The sequence below is a fragment of the Dysidea avara genome, chromosome 7 (genome assembly GCF_963678975.1).
Source record: "Dysidea avara chromosome 7, odDysAvar1.4, whole genome shotgun sequence".
In the NCBI taxonomy this organism is placed as follows: domain Eukaryota; kingdom Metazoa; phylum Porifera; class Demospongiae; order Dictyoceratida; family Dysideidae; genus Dysidea; species Dysidea avara.
This window is the reverse complement of record NC_089278.1, coordinates 19,602,704-19,620,557: the sequence shown is the minus strand read 5'-3', so window position 1 is coordinate 19,620,557 and position 17,854 is coordinate 19,602,704. Positions and strand designations below refer to the sequence as shown.

At 38.6% G+C, this 17,854-nt stretch overlaps 1 protein-coding gene across 1 annotated transcript in view; it reads left to right on the top strand.

The window, feature by feature from the left end:
• The window catches only part of LOC136262033 (adhesion G-protein coupled receptor V1-like), a 180,945-nt gene that overhangs the window by 90,583 nt on the left and 72,508 nt on the right, over nucleotides 1–17,854 (top strand). The gene's annotated exons all lie outside the window — the stretch shown is intronic.

Here is a 17,854-nt window from a genome sequence, read left to right as displayed (position 1 = left end):
CACAACTGTACTCCAGCAAATTCGTCCACAACCCTGTAGAACTATATTGTGAATATTTTATTATTATTTATTATTATTATTATAAACACTTTACAGTGACCAGCACTGAAGGTCTTTAGTACAAATACAATGTGTCACAGTTACTTACGTCAGCCACAGTGTGTGCTGCAGTCCTATAGTACACTGGCATAGTATGACGAGCTTACTCACTTCAGCCGGCGAAATTCAAATGCCATGTATTGGCACGAAATCCCAACTCTATACCTTTCCTGTTAGCAGAATTTGTAAGCCTGTGACGGATCATCTGACTGACTGACAAAGTGAAAAAAATTACACTGGCATGCCACTACACTGTACGAAGATCCAGTGTGATTAACTTGGGAAAATAAAGTTGGTCCATTTAACACTTTATCACCTCGTAGGTTTGTAGCATCCGAGGGGTCCGTCACGACCCTAGAATCCTGTACGAGATTCCGAATCCCACGAAATTCCAGGAAAGATTCCGGATTCCAACCCAAGATTCCAGATTCCAAGCAAAATTCCGGATTCCAGATATCCAGTTACAACTAGCTACGGAAAAGCTCAATAATACTCTAGAAGGCGAGATAAAGGTTTTCTGATCATAAGGATGATCCAGAAAGCTGCTTTTTATCTTGTAACAAGCAAGTAACTATATGGATCTAATGTTTACAAACTTTGTATACAATCAACTCAATTCAAAACAGATTATTAAAATTCAACAATCATAATATAAGCACAATGACAATTAGCTACCTCGACAATTACAAATACATGATGTGTCATACAATAATGTAAACACGTAGCTATAAATGTTATCTACCTATAGATTCCACTCCTTAAATTTGCTGCATTCAACACAGTACCACAATTTTATATCATCACAGTAGTCCACACAAGCAGCATGAAACCATTTATTACATCTATCGCAGCATACCATCTTGCAACCATCATCTGGCATTTGACATATGCAGTGAACTTCAACTACTTCAGTGCTTAAAATCCTAGACTTACGCTTGCGACGCCGTGCGGAGGGGAATTCTTTTATCTGGCAAGTTTCTAGAATCTCCTGTAGATGTGAATGCTTGGTATTAGCTATAATTCTTCAAGATCAAAACTTTGTGACCTGGAGGAAGTTCAAACGAGGACCCAGAACTAGTAGGTAAGAACTTGCTGTGCATGCTAGGATCATGTGAAAATTGTTCTCTACAAATGTTTCCATTGTTTTAACAGAATCTGCATGCATCCATGTAAGCAATAGATTCTTCCGTGTCAAATCCTGATGCAAGAAAACATTTCTGTACATATCCTGGTAACCTGTCTTTCATCAATGATAACAACTCTGGTGAAGAAACATCATTGCATATCACTTGTCACTTCTGAGTTGCAACTCTTGCCAAGTCACTTTGAGCGGGTCATCCCTGATCTGTCTTTAGATTAAAAAAATGCACTATCACGTGAGTAGTGTAGGCTAAATATAGAATTGTGTCTAATATTTTCGTTCGCCTGAAAGCATAGTCTACACGGGGAACTGTCATGCTACAACCGGTCCCCCCAAAATCGGTCCCCCCGGACCAGTTGCAGCAACCATACTTGGTCCCCCCGGACTACTTGCAGCACTGCAACTTGTCCCCCCCGACAACTTACGCCGCCACAGTTGGTCCCCCTCTGCCATAAGTGGTCCCCCACTGGCTTTATCATAGACTCGATCATAGATCTTTGAGAAGGCGTATAGGGCTAGGCACAAAGTGCCCCACTGTGCCGACCTAGTTTCCCGTTCCACTGTGGCCTTCGAGGTGGCTTTATAATTACTAGTATGCGTACGTGTTATAAAAGATCGAGATACTCTAATAGAGCAGTCAGTCAATACTCTAATAGAACAGTCACCTAACATCTACAGTTTCATTGCCTGCTAAGGAAATTATTGCAAATGAAATGCATGCGATGCCATTCTTCAGGTCTATCTGCTAACATGATTGTCACTTTAATGTCCCTATACAACTCTTGATCTATGTAGTCCACAATAAAAGCCGTATGATCTAAACCATTCAAGATATTTTGTCCTGCAAAAAAGCTTTAGCTTCTGGGGGCACAGATCCCTACTCCATATACTGGTGCACCCCCTTTGATAAACCCTGCTGGGATCAGCTGCTGTAAACATTAGGGGTAAAAGCATTATAGGTAGCTAGCACATACAGTGGAACCTCTCTTAACAAACTCCCCAAATTAAGGACACAATAGAAAAACCTCCATAATAAGGACAAATTCTTTGGTCCCAACTGGTCTAGGAAATACATTTTTATACCTTTAAAAAGGAAAACTTCTATATTACAGCAAAAAGTGGCCAAAAATTCTGGGTCCCACAATATCCGTAATAGAGAGGTTCCACTGTACAATTAAACTTGCAACTTAATGCTGACAAGATAAATTACATATAAATGATATAATAACAAAACTTTAGCTGATACTATTATTACTATTATTAGTAACTAACTATTATAGTGTTCACAGTATTGAAGACTGGCATAATCCACTGGCACAGTAATTGGCTACTGGAGGTTTATTGGCTGTGATGCCTGAGCATAATGTACCCACATCCATGCATTACAGCTACAGTGCTATCTAAATGACGATGAACAGTATAATGGCTTATTACACATCACATAAATGTAATTATAAGAGGTTCTTGGAAGGTAATCTTATATGTTGTTGACATGAAGCATGATTAAATTATAGGAGCCGGATTTTCATGCAAGTACAGTAACACCACTGATCTCATGTACAACACTATTATGCAGTCCTCAATGAGCTGATATTGTAGTCATTAAGTCACTAGGCCGGAAAGTCAGTGCCATCTGAAGCAATAGCTATGTAGCAGTTGTTAACTGGAACGTACTGCAATTTCACCATCTATAATTAAAGTACTTGAGCTCTTTACAGCTATTGACCATATGCTGCACAGTCAAGGAGTATAACGCACAAGAAGTGAATGTCATAATATCAAGCAATAGAGATACCAGATATCATTTTCAAGGATAATTGTTTGTAATGATCATAATGATCAATAACTAACTTACTCACACTTACACTGTAATTAATAATATTATTTTATATCATGTTGCATGTATACTCTTTTAGAGTCCTGCAGTGCAACTTTGAGTGTCCAGTACAATCTTCGCAATGAATTGTGTGCCAGTGCTTTTGTGAAGTGTTGTTGTGAACATGGTGAAACCTTTCTTATATAACCATGTGACACCCATGACCCTGTGTAAAATGGTGAAATAGTAACTTAAATAGTTGCATGGACATCAAGTGGAGCTTTCAGATTTGGCAATTATTACTTGATTGGTAATCATCCTAACCTACCATATATAGCACTGGCCAACAGTGAGGGTGGTCTGGTCATAACACTGATGCTTTCACACATTTATGGGTAAAACAGTGGATATTATAGTTTTTTGAGAATCCACTAGATGCAAATTTTGCCAATGCTGGTATGAATCTCAAGGATTCAAGAAATGGAAAGCGTGAAACTACACAGCACTGACTCATTATCACAATAGTTTGAAATAAAATAAAATTCCACCTTTTCATCCCAAAAAATTCTTGTACAACTCATTCAGCTTGTCTTTATCAGTGACCTCTACTGACTCCACACACACACACACACACACACACACACACACACACACACACACACACACACACACACACACACACACACACACACACACACACACACACACACACACACACACACACACACACACACACACACACACACACACACCCACCCACCCACCCACCCACGCACGCACGCACGCACGCACGCACGCACGCACACACACACACACACACACAAAGTCTGCTGACAACTGCTACGTAACATTACTGAGTATACAGTATTTGCTGTAATTGTTCCTGATTTTCTACATAAGTAAATCCTAAAATGTTAATCCTTGCCGGTTGTCACAATGAGTTGCTCCAAGTGACTGAAAAGCACATCAAGTTAAATTAAAGTGAATAACAGGTTTTAAAATGGAGAATCACATAACTGAACAAATGATCTCTTATTTTCAACTAATCAAGTTGCGTTTATACATGCATGCTGATTATATTAGGCTCATTGCCAGGAAGACAGCCTTTTTGCATTAGCTTTGGTTATTCTCTGCTATACACTGCTTGAAGTATCTTAGTTTACTACAGTGGTATATCCCCAGTATATGGAACAGTTAATTGTTTGTTATTTTAGTAGTTTTTCAGTAAACCCGCATTCACTGATGTTTTACTGAGAGTTTAAAACTTAGTAAAATAATTATGTTCCATATACTTAAGTTTACTGACACTTTACTATCAGTATAACTACAGTAAGGCATCTTAACAATTAGTAAACTAAGAACCTTCAAGCAGTGATAGGCTTGAGCTAATTATGCTTTGAAAAATTTAATAGCCTATTATGCTGTTGAGCTGTGCTCAAAAGTCCAGCCAATTATGCTCAAAATTCAAAATTTAAACATTGTTTGTGAACATCGAGAGGTGGTCAAGTTTGAATAGCCACCACATCGATTTTTGAAATTTAGGTAATAAATGCTGCAGTGTTTAGCCAAGTAAATAAGGTATAAGATATGGCTGGTATAGAACAATAAAACCATTGTGTGTGGTGACTCAATTAAACTGTTACATGTCACACTTTAGTTTACTAACTTATTGGCCTGTAAGAACCACTTAATGTCACCATACTGCAGTAGTTCTAGTATCATTAATTGGGAGTTTAAAGTTTACATGCTAAGACTAGAATAGAACCCTTCAACTATAGCCTGCCTGTATAATATACCATTTTCGAAGAAACTGACATTTTAGTGTGGAGGGAGATGGTAAATTGAGCATTGCAAGTTACACCAAAGTGATGGAGGTTCCCAGGAGCTTTATTTGTAGCCTCTTCTGGAGATGCATCTTAGTGTTATCCTGTCACATACTTCTGGAAACTGATTGTGAATGACTACATGACACTAAGACATGTCATAGTGGTGACTGTTCTATTTGACTGACTGCTCTATTAGAGTATATGTTTTGTTAGTATTGATTTTTGAAAGGGAGAATCGAAAGGGACACCAGTGCCCACAACGCGTTACACGAATAAGAACCACGTGCAAATGCAAAACGATGCAATGTTCAGAATTATATGTTTAAGAATAGGTCATGCATTGCTCAAATTTCGCTTCACTGCTGCAGGACTCGTATTTCGTGAGGGCAGTGCGTTTTGATCAAGGCGTTGAGCTAGTACTGACTGGGAAGCTGATAGTGGAGATTTCATTGGGGGGACCAGTTGCAGCAGGGCGGACCATCTGCAGCAACTTTACATGGTCCGGCTGGACTACTTGAGGCGCGGTAGTTGGTCCGGCCGGACCACTTGCGGCGGGGGACCACCTGCAGCGTGACAGAACCCCTGGGGATTGGGGCATACCTTATTTTTAGCGCATCGTTTTATTAATTGCTTGTAACGCGCAAGAAATCATCGTATTATTATCAACATTCACAAACGAGTTGAATGTTGTGTCATAGATATTAGAGTACATTCTCTCTAATATCTATGGTTGTGTGCACTCGCGTAGTAGCGCACAAACAGTAATTTTGGATGCGTGTCAGCTACTGGAAAGCTTGTGACGGAAGTTTAAAAAAAACACCACTTAGTGACGGGGGGGGGGGGGGGGGGGGGGGGCAAATGCCTCCCCTTGCCCCCCCCCCCCCCCCTTGGCTACGCCACTGCTAACAGCTAATTGTATTGCTCGTGTAATTAATGTCAATAGTTACCAACCTTATATGGAGTTTTACTAAGCTGATCATGCCTTATATAGTTATTGTCCATGAATGTAGTCTACTGTGACCAACTTTATTTATACGTATGAACTACCGTACGCTGATTTTTTTCCGTGTAGCTCAGTAGCGTTTAAACGCTGTTGTTGATCTATAAGAATATATAGTCGGTCTTTCGGGGACAGCCAAGGGCTGAGCTAAATGATCATGATGCCGCCATTCTTTCCCACAAGCTTACAGTTCTCGCTACTAGTGATGATGCTCCTGGTTGGCAGCGTAACTGCACAGATAAGTTGTCCTTTGGGAAAGTTCTGCCGTATTGGAGCCAACTGTCCTTTGGGAAAGTTCTGCCGTGTTGGAGCCAACTGTAACAGTAATAGTAGCCTGTGTGTTGAGACGTGCCCTACTGACACAGACAGATTCCAGCAGGGAAACTGGTGTACCGGAAACTGTGAAAGAAGTAAGCCAGGATGACTATAATAGCACAGATAATTAGCATATTATGGGGGATTTGACACACCAATGTCAAATGCCCTATAGCAACCTGGTACCCCACAAGGCTTGGTCCAGTAACATGGACAGTTCACACCAAGACACGTAGTAGTGTGTTGCGCAGCCAAGAAAACCAGCGCATGAGTATATTTAGGCCAGGCAAACTTGATTACTTGTTTCTCATCCACAAAAATTTGGATTTCCATGTGAGCGGGAGGTCATTTTTCATTATTTGTTATTAAAGAAAATAAGGTAAATGACGGTATTTCCGGACACTCTTTAGTAAAATCGCTCTAACACAGCACTCACAATGAGTTAAGACAAATTCTAGGTATCATTTTAAAGTCTATCTTATGGTGCATCTGTAATACAAATTTTGTTTCGATGATACGATCAACTGCTGAGGAGTTATGAGCTGAAATTTAACAGCATGTAAAAATGCAACGTGTGGCTAATTCCGGACACTTTGAATAATAAGCAAGTAGCACCTTCTACACGTCATACCAATCCTCTTTGAAGTATGGAGACTAAAGTACCACTCATCTGCAGCTTATAAATCAAGTAGAAAGTTCATACCCTTTGGGAGAAAGCAGCAGTGCATATTTTTAAGAGTTTATGTAATTCACGAATATTTCTTTGTATTTCAATCGAGAAGCTGCTGAAAAATTGACTGCCACTCCCCTGTGCTGCATGGATTCTTTTGATTTTTAGTATGCAATTAGTTGAGGGTATATAAATCTTTGAAAATCAAAAATATGAGCTTGGGTTGCCTGGGTTAGATTAACATTTTTAAAGTTTTTGACCAAAATTACCTGTGATTGCACTACAAATTTGTGTCAAACTTTGCAGTTGAATAATGGATTCACTTCAATTTTGGTTTGTAGATAGGCCACAGGACACTGCATTAACATACCAAATTATTGAGAACAATCTAAGTGTCAGGAATTAGCCACTGTCCAGAATTAGCTATCCGCACTTACCTTATTCCAAATCAAGCTGTCTATTACTATAAATAGACATTCCAGTATCTGAGATTTTTTAATAAAAAAATTCTCTGTATATTCTCCAATAGAACCCTGACACAAAATAACAACTCGCGTTTAACTTGGGATTGCTCTGTCATCCGAGCTCCAATGAGGATGAAAATTGCTGTGGGGTTTGTCCACATACTGATCATGAAAATCTTAGTTTTATCATGCGCATTACATATAAGTAAGTTTTGTGTTGTTTTGTAATCTTTTCAAGCCTTGTAATCTATGTAGAATACTTTAAAAAACGTACTGTTGGTAGAAAGTAGTCACTGGTGCTTACTTTAAAGTGTGTAGTTACTTCACTCGGGTTAGCAATTTTCAGCTCTAGAGCAGTTTTCTGATGGCTGTGACATCAGCTCAAAAGTATAAACCACTTCAAAGTCAGCATAACAATGCCATAATTGAACCACAACTCCACCTTAGATATTGTTGCATCATTGTGGCACCTCCACTTTAGTTGTTTACCTTTATAAGTTGTTTACCTTTATAAGTTGTTTACCTGATGTTTTTACTTACTTGAGATAGCCACTTGCCTATGGGTATACACCATTGTTTTGAGAAGTGTGCAGTAGGTGAAATATATTTGCTCACCACAAAGCATACAAAGATCGCTGAGATCCAATAAGACCTAAAGGTACTCTCATTACATGTACAAACATGCAGCTAGAAGCAACTGCAGTTTCAAGATAGTCCAGATTGCTAGATGGCTTCCTGATTCAATTGTACCATTTTTTCCTTTAAAATGTATGGGGAGCCCCAGAGAAAAAATGTACCTTTTTTCAGTTTTTAAGCACTGCATGTGCATGCCAAAGTAGCTAATTCCAACCCATTGAACTATATATTTCTGAGATCGGCAATCAATACTCTATCTATTGAGCATATAAAAAGCCCATTTTTCCAAAATTTAAAAATCAGGCTGGAATGCCTACTATAAAGGTTAGCTAAAGCCTTTTAAGAACTTACATTTTACCACTGTTTCTGAAGTGCAAGTGACATTTGCTGTGCTGTAAAGTGATAGCCAGCCCTCTCAACTGAGATGTTTTTTCATTTACTTCTTAGCATCAAAATATGTGTGCACGTGATTGATAACAGCAATAATGCGGTGGGGTAAAAAGGGATGCGGACGAGGATGAGAGACAATAAAGTTTGTCTGGCCTGTGATTACTTTTTTCTCATCCACAAAAATCGGATTTTTATGCGGGCGGTAGTTCATTATTCATTATTATAGAAAATACTCCAAATCAAGCTGTCTGTTGCTATAAAGGTTAGCTAAAGCCTTTTAAGAACTAGTACTTACGTTTTACCGCCATTTTTGTCTGAGGTGCAAGTGACATTTGCTGTACTGTAAAATGATAGCTAGCCTTCTTAGCATCAAAATATGTGTGCATGTGATTGATAACAGCAATAATGAATTAGAGACGGTGGGGTAAAAAGGGATGCGGGGGGGGGGGGGGGGGGGGGGTGAGAAACAATTAATCAAGTGTGCCTGGCCTAAATAGCCAGATTGTTAATAGGTGTGGCCTCCATACCCCAGTCCACCTAGATCGTTAATTGATGGGCGTGGCCACAAATCTATCGCGAATGGGATCCCAATTGCCAAGTTGCATATATGTTAGTATGTGACGTCACTGGAACTGAAGCACTTCTGAAATACACTGAGCTCTGAAATGATTCTGTGGTGTCTAAATATGCTGCTGAAAGAAAGTGCTGATACAGAAAATTAACTCCCTGATATGGTTTCATTGGATGAAGAAGAAGACAAGCAGGATAAAAGAAAAGACAAGGCGCAGAGGGCCTACACTCATCAGAACCCCAAAAGGGACATCCCACTGGTGAGTTTGTTATTGTGGCGTAAAGTGGTGGTCATGTGCTGCTTCGTTTGATCTCTTGGCTTGCAAATGTGGTCAGGCAGTGAGGCAGACTAATATTTGAGTTTTGGCGATTAAAAAAAATCTATATCCAGCCATCTATTAATGTTTCTTGTTATTAATGCTGTATTTGATGTTAGATGGACTAATATTATTCCGTAAAGGTGATTTTCGTCGAGCAAGATGTCCCTAAGATGATTTTCGAAGGCAGCATTTTAGGCAGAATGTTTGTATGGTTTTGTGACCAGCTAGAAATGGGCTAACCTAGTTTAACAGCTTCCAAATATGCCTAAGGCAATGATTTTGATGTGGCACAGTATCTCAAATGATTTAGTATACCTTGCTAAACTTCCACAGAAAATTTGATACTTTTATCACGAAATGAACAATTTAATCAAAATTTGTTGCTTAGTCGTTCTACTAAGATAACAATTCTAGTAAAAAGTTCATAATTTCATAGATCTACCAATGGAAAATCTAAAACATTCTATGTGAGTTCTATTAGAAATCCTCGGAAAAAAGTACGCTCTTTTATAGCATTGCAAAAGTAATCAAATACACTCTGTAGTACAATACCATAGGTTGTAGAGGGTGCAACAATACTACTGCAACTTTCCTAGTTTTCCATCCAGCAAATCAAGACTGATACTATGGCCTTTTTGGTACAGATCAGAGGGTAGTACACTACTAGACCTACTTACACCAATCATCATCATAATAAGTGCTACTGTAATACTAACTTGTGGCAACAGGCTGGAAATCGTATTCTCTAGCATAAAAGGTGCATGATTTACTTTGTTAAAAATTGAACAACTGCAACTTATCCTTAAACTTATCACGTTTTGCATGGAAAATCAAGATGCTCTAATAGAAGAGTTATTGCAAAATCTTAATAGATAAATAGTATTCACACAAAAATGGTGTGGCCTTAAAAAGCCTGGGTGAAAAAAGTTGTGAAATCAAAGGTGGCAGCCATTTATGATGTTAATGATAAAAAGATTTAATAATGGCTGTGTGCATTGTTAAAATTTATTAGCATTAACATCATTGCAGCCATTTCTTGGCCGCCACCTTTGATTTCACAACTGTTTTCACCCAGGCCTTTTAAGGCCACACCATTTTTTTACAGCTTGGTTGTTTTTGTGTGGATTTCACTTCATTTTGTACTTTGTAAGGCCCCAAAACCAGCCTATGGCTGACTTTGAGGTTTGTTATTACTCACATTTCTTCTTTTCTATGTAGATACAATGGTGATTATTGAAGACAGACTTATAAATGTATTTCATTGCATGATATTTGAAAATATCGTAATACTCCAATAGAGTGCACATTTTTTTGAGGACTTCTAATAGAGCGCTAGTGTAAAAATAATTTTCAAAAATTAAAACATGGGAATAGAAAAAGTAAAGAAACAAGGATCAAACAAACCAGCATGTTAAACATACAGAGATCTCTATTTGGACTCATTGGATATGGTATAGCTAGAGACTAAGGAAAATGAGTAGTTTTATATAAATAGGGGCAGATAGATACTGAAAATAGTCAGTATAAGCACTGAGAATGCTTCTGTATAAATGTTTATTTGAGTCCAAATAGAGATCTCTGTGTGTTTAACATGCTGGCTTGTTTACTCTTGTTTCTTTACTTTTTTCAGCAATCTCTATTCCCATGTTTTAATTTTTGAAAATTATTTACACTAGTTTGTTTACTTTTTATAAATCCATTTATGGATAGCTAACTTATCATAAGAGGTGCTGGTGGTGCTTGATATTACACAGACTAAACATGTGTATCAAGTTAGTCATCATGTACAGTAGCTATTAAGTAGTCAGCTAATTTTATCAGAGTTAGCAAACACCAGTGTGTTATGTTTCCATACTATTGAATGTACTTTGTACTATACAGCTTGACATATCCAACTATAGGCAGTGTATAGCATGTTGTGGTCAGCAATAGTATGGCTTCTGATTTGTGCAGCTATGTGATCACAATTAAGGCAAAGGTAATGATATAAGAAAGGAAAGTTATGTAGTTTTTATCCCCCAAAAGTACTCACGTTTTGCTGTAACCCTGTGAGAAAACAAGTTGACTTTGTGCTACTTCCAAAAACCAGGCGCCATGCAGCTAGCTAACTCATCTGGAATTAACCATAGATCAAGACACACGGTAGTGTGTCGTGCGGCCCAAGAAGCCGGCGCGCCACACCGTGAGTATATTTACAGGAAGAAAGTAAACGCGATTTTCACACCTTTGTAGCTCCGTGATTCCTTATCCGATTGAAACCAACGTTGCTACAGAGGTGCCGGCTAGGTAGGGGAGTCTACATTCCAAATGTGAAGAAAATCGCTCCAGCCATTTCCGAGATACGAGTGGCCAAAGTTTGGGGGTTTTTTCTTCGTTTTTTTCTTCTACTTCTTTTTTCGCGCACTTTGCAAAATCCGAAATAAAACACGAATGCATGCTCCAATCGGGCTGAAATTTGGCACACGTAAAGGGCTCATTAAGGCGAATCTCAGTACCAAGTTTGGTAGGAATCCGATGAACATTCACGGAGTTATGACCGATTATTTGCGTAAAATAAGGTCGAAGGTCTGTCACGCCCACAGGGTAAACCGCTTGAAGGAATGAGCTGCAAATTGCTATGTAGATGGAATAACTATCGTAGGAGTGCCTTTTTGTGGTTTGAAAGGAATCCAGTTAAAGGCCATCGAGATATAACACAAAACCCAACCTGTGTCACAATTACTCGATCGATTTTTATGAATAAAAAACTAATAGTTTTCACGCCTACCAGGCAAACCGCTTAGAGTAGTGAGCTGAAAATCGGTGTGTGGCTGGAATAATTATCATAGAAAGTCCGTGCAGTAGTACACAAGAATCGGATTACAAACCACTGAGTTATGATTCCAAAGCCAACTACGTGTAGCATATGCGAGATCGAGATACTCTAATAGAACAGTCACCCTAATAAAGCATTCAGCTACGTTTATAACTTACTCCATTATAGAATTATATTACATTGCAAGTTATTCTGTAGGGAGTTCAGCTACATACAGTTAATCTTATAGACAATTCAGCTACAAGCAAGTCACCCTGTAGAGAATTCAGCTACAAATATGTTGCTGTAGAGATTCAGAACATTATAAGTCACACTGAAGAGAATTCAGTGATAAACAAGTCACCTTGTAGAGAGTTCAGCTACAACAAGTCACTCTGTAGAGAATTCAGCTACAAACAAATCACTGCGTAAAGGGTTCAGCTTCCAAAAAACCTACCCAGTAGAGAGTTCATCTAGATCAGCTACAAACAAATCACTTTAAGCAATGTTCAGCTACAAGTAACTCACTCTGTAGAGAGTTCAGCTACAAACAAGTCATTCTGTAGTACAAACAAGTCACCGTGTAGCTGGAGAGTTCAGCAACCAATCAAAAAACCACTCTGTAAAGAGTTCAGCTATACAAACATGTTATAGCTCTATAGAGAAAGTTTTAACTCTATATTGAGATCAGCTAGAAACAATTAGTCATCCAGTAGAGAGATCAGCTACAAGACATCACCTTATAGAGAGTTTAGTTACAAAGAAACCATCATGTAGAGAGTTCAGCTATGAACAGATCACCTTGTAGAGAGTTCAGCTAGAAAAAGTCATCCTGTAGAGAGATCAGCTAGAAGGATCACCTTGTAGAGAGTTCAACTACAAACAAATCACCCTGCAGATAGTTCAGCTACAAACAAGTCACCCTATAGAGAGATCAGCTAGAAGAAGTTACCTTGTACATACAAAGAAACCATCATATAAAGAGTTCAGCTGCAAACAAATGACCCTGTAGAAAGTTCAGCTACAGATCACCCTGTAGAGAGATCAGCTAGAAGAAATCACCTTGTAGAGAATTCAGCTACAAAGAAACCACCATGTAGAGAGTTCAGCTGCAAACACATCATCTGTAGAGAGTTCAGCCAGAAACAAGTTCACCCTGTAGAGAGATCAGCTAGAAACAAGTCACCCTGTAGAGAGAGCAGCTACAAAGAAACCATCCTGTAGAGAGTTCAATTACAAACAGATAACTCTACAGAGAGTTCAGCTAGAAACAAGTCATCGTGTAGAGAGATCAGCTAGGAACAAGTCATCCAGAGATCAGCTAGAAACAAGTCACCCTGTAGAGAGATTAGCTAGAAACAAGTCACCCTGTAGAGAGATCAGTTACAAAGAAACCATCCTGTAGAGAGTGCAATTGCAAACAGAAAACCCTATAGAGAGTTCAGCTAGAATCAAGTCACCGTGTAGAGAGATCAGCTAGAAACAAGTCATCCTGTAGAGAGATCAGCTAGAAACAAGTCATCCTGTAGAGAGATCAGCTAGAAACAAGTCAGAAGAATCGGATTACAAACCACTGAGTTATGATTCCAAAGCCAACTACGTGTAGCATATGCGAGATCGAGATACTCTAATAGAACAGTCACCCTAATAAAGCATTCAGCTACGTTTATAACTTACTCCATTATAGAATTATATTACATTGCAAGTTATTCTGTAGGGAGTTCAGCTACATACAGTTAATCTTATAGACAATTCAGCTACAAGCAAGTCACCCTGTAGAGAATTCAGCTACAAATATGAGATCAGGTAGAAACTTAACAGATCACACTGTACAGAGTTCAGCTAGAAACAAGTCATCCAGACTAAGTAGAGAGATCAACTAGAAAACATCACCTTGTAGAGAGTTCAAATCACCCTGCAGATAGTTCAGCTACAAACAAATCACCCTATAGAGAGATCAGCTAGAAGAAGTCACCTTGTAAAGAGTTTAGCTACAAAGAAACTACCATGTAGAGAATTCAGCTATGAACAGATCATCCTGTCTAGAGTTCAGCTAGAAACAAGTCATCCTGTAGAGAGATCAACTAGAAGAAGTTACCTTGTAGAGAGTTCAGCTACAAAGAAACTATCATGTAGAGAGTTCAGCTGCAAACAAATCACCTGTAGAGAGTTCAGCTACAAACAAATCTCCCTTTAGAGAGATCAGGTAGAAGAAGTTTCCTTGTAGAGAGTTCAGCTACAAACAAATCACCCTGTAGAAAGATCAGCTAGAAGAAGTTACCTTGTGGAGAGTTCAGCTACAAAGAAACCATCATGTAGAGAGTTCAGCTGCAAACAAATCACCTGTAGAGAGTTCAGCTACAAACAAATCTCCCTTTAGAGAGATCAGGTAGAAGAAGTTTCCTTGTAGAGAGTTCAGCTACAAACAAATCACCCTGTAGAAAGATCAGCTAGAAGAAGTTACCTTGTGGAGAGTTCAGCTACAAACAAACCATCATGTAGAGAGTTCAGCTGCAAACAAATCACCTGTAGAGAGTTCAGCTACAAACAAATCTCCCTGTAGAGAGATCAGCTAGAAGAAATTATCTTGTAGAGAGTTCAGTTACAAAGAAACCACCATGTAAAGAGTTGAGCTGCAAAGAAATCACCCTGTAGAAAATTCAGCCACAAACAAATTGCCCTGTAGAAAGATCAGTTAGAAGAAGTTACCTTGTAGAGAGTTCAGCTACAAAGAAACCATTCTGTAAAGAGCTCAGCTGCAAACAAATCACCTGCACAGAATTCAGCTAAAAACAAATCACCCTGTAGAGAGATCAGCTAGAAGAAGTTACTTGTAGATTGTTCAGCTACAAACAATGCACCCTGTAGAGAGAGCAGCAAGAGGAAGTCACTTTGTAGAGTGTTCAGTTACAAAGAAACCACCATGGAGAGTTCTGTAATAAATATATGTATTATATATATATAATTTGTACATTTACTGATAAAATCAGAAATATTTAAAGTACATCTGCTTCCTCTTTTCTTCTTCCTGTGGAAAAGAAAAAAAGACAGGTTAAAAAAGTCCCAAAGCTGGCCTATTGGGGTATACAAATACAAAAAGAAGTGAAATCTAATCCAAAACAGCCAGCTGTAAAAAACGTGTGCGGCCCTCAAAAAGACTATGGTGAAAAAAGATGTGAAATCCAAGGTGGCGGCCAAGAAATGGTAGGTTAATGGTAAAAATTTTAATAACGGCAATTTAGGAGAATTTTGTGCCAATTGACCAAGCGGCACCAAAATTCACCTGAATTGTTGTTATTAAAATTTTTACCATTAACCTACCATCACAGCCATTTCTTGGCCGCCACCTTGGATTTCACATCTTTTTTCACCATAGCCTTTTTGAGGGCCGCACACTTTTTACAGCTGGCTGTTTTGGATTAGATAGTATATGCTACTATGAATTAACCAACTATGTATTACTATTTTACAATAGGGTAGTTTTGGGTTGTGCAATAATAATAGCTAATTCTTGTATTTTTGTAACTCATGAAATTTTTGTAATTCGTTCAATTACGTTGCTATGCACTGCTAAGGTAGTGCTTGTTAAACAAACCGCTTTTACCAACATATTACGCACAGAAGTATCTTCTAAACTGTTTGACTATGGTGTTTTTCCCCACAAATTCTCTTGACAAAACCTCAAAGCTACTCTTCATTTTCATTCGCGTACGTAAGGGATACGCCCCTTTTCAACTCGAAGCGACAGGCTATTCCTGGTAGTGTACGAGGCCTGCACCATTGTTTTTCAGTTGTTAAACGCCTGAAAACCCCAAAGGGAAGGTACTTTACAAAGTCTGAGGAAAGTCACCACACCTGTATTTCAGTCCGCCGAAAAGTAACCACCTCAGAGCAATATTCACTTGTGCAGAAGCTTAATACAGAATTCATTTCACTTTTACTTCTTACGTAAAAGTTGCTTTTACCATTATTTAACAATTTTGCTCACGTGGGTGCGTACGGACAAACAAAGGTAGATAGGTACACACACACTTTTACGAAACAATTTCAGTAAACCAGGCGCACACCCACAGCCGGTTTACTGAAATTGTTTCCGATGGACGGGTGTTTTCGTGGAGATGATGACGATTCTGTTTAACGTAGATCAAAACAGTTAGCACGTGACGCCAACTAGACAAGCGAACTACTGTTCATTTGTGTTTGAAAGTGGGCGACAGCGACTATTTCAATTGGAAGACGAGTGGTTGCTATGCCTGCTTATTAAACAACATGATTGAATGTTGCTACTAATCGCTGGAGGTTAGTTGGTTAAAACACTTTGATAGTCTTGTTTCTTTAGCCTCGCGTAACTAGGCTACCTTCACTTGTGTATGGGATGGGAGAAAGCCTCACTTGACAGGCCATTGTGCGAAGAAGGTGCAGTTTCCAGCTGGTAAGTTTGATGATGCATAGCTCTCCACCTGAAGCCTTTTAGTGCAGGTCAATTCCTCTAGAATTGTATTACTGTGCATCTTTTCTACCTGCACACACTGTGTTGGCCATGCACTATTTGTACATGCCCCATTAGTAGGTTGTCCCTTTGGTGATTGTACTTGGTTGTATTTATCCCGGGCCTAGTAATAAGAATAAGAAGATGAACAAAATGGCAGATTTCAGTTCTTTGCAAAAATACTTTTATCAAGTCCTTTTGACTTCATCCTTGCTAATAGACCTAAACTTTTTCCAAATTAATGTCTAAGGCTTTTTTTGAGGTTGAAAAAGGTTTCTAAGGTAGTGTTTAGTTGAGTGTTCTATTAGGATTTTGTCTATTATGAACCACTACCGTGGTTCATGATACATAGAATGTTCTAGAACAATCTAGCTAGTACTTCTATTGGTAGATCTATGAAATTACAAACGTTTGATTATAAGCAGATTTCAACTAGAAATTTCTTTTATAAAGCAGAAATTAAGTGAGGTTATCAGCCAAGGTAGCAGTGGTTCAGTATTAAGGATGCAGGTGTTAGGTATGGAGGTCCCTGGTTCAAACTCTGGTGAGTTATTTTTTTGACATTTTTTGCACACCTTTTTTACCCCGTGGTGACTGCTCTATTAGAGTATCTTGATTCTGTGATTTTACACTTGTTTGGTTTTTGCTTTATAACTTTGTTACAAACAAATTATCCTGTAAAAGTTCAACTACAAACAGATATCCCTGTAGAGAGTTCAGGTAGAAAAAAACCACCCTGTAGAAAGAATCCTGTAGAGAGTTCAGCTACATTTCAAGTCACCTAGTAGAGAAATCAGCTGCAAACAAGCTATCCTGTAGGTAATAATTTGCATGTAATAAGTATATTTACTGATAAATCAAAACTAGTTAAAGTATTAAAAATCTGCTTTAAAACTTTTTTCTTCTTCCTGTGGTAAAGAAAAAAAGATAGGTTAAAAAAGTCCCAAAGCCGGCCTATGGGTATACAAATACAAAAAGAAATGAAATCTAATCCAAAACAGCCAAGCTGTAAAAAAAGAGTGCGGCCCCCAAAAAGGCTATGGTGAAAAAAGATGTGAAATCCAAGGTGGCGGCCAAGAAATGGCTGTGATGCGTAGGTTAATGGTAAGAATTTTTATAATGACAATTCTGGTGAATTTCGTGCCAAGACCAAGCAGCACAAAAATTCACCTGAATTGTCGTTATTAAAATTTTTACCATTAACCTACCATTACAGCCATTTCTTGGCTGCCACCTTGGATTTCACATCTTTTTTCACCATAGCCTTTTTGAGGGCCGCACTCTTTTTACAGCTCGGCTGTTTTGGACTAGATATAATAAATCT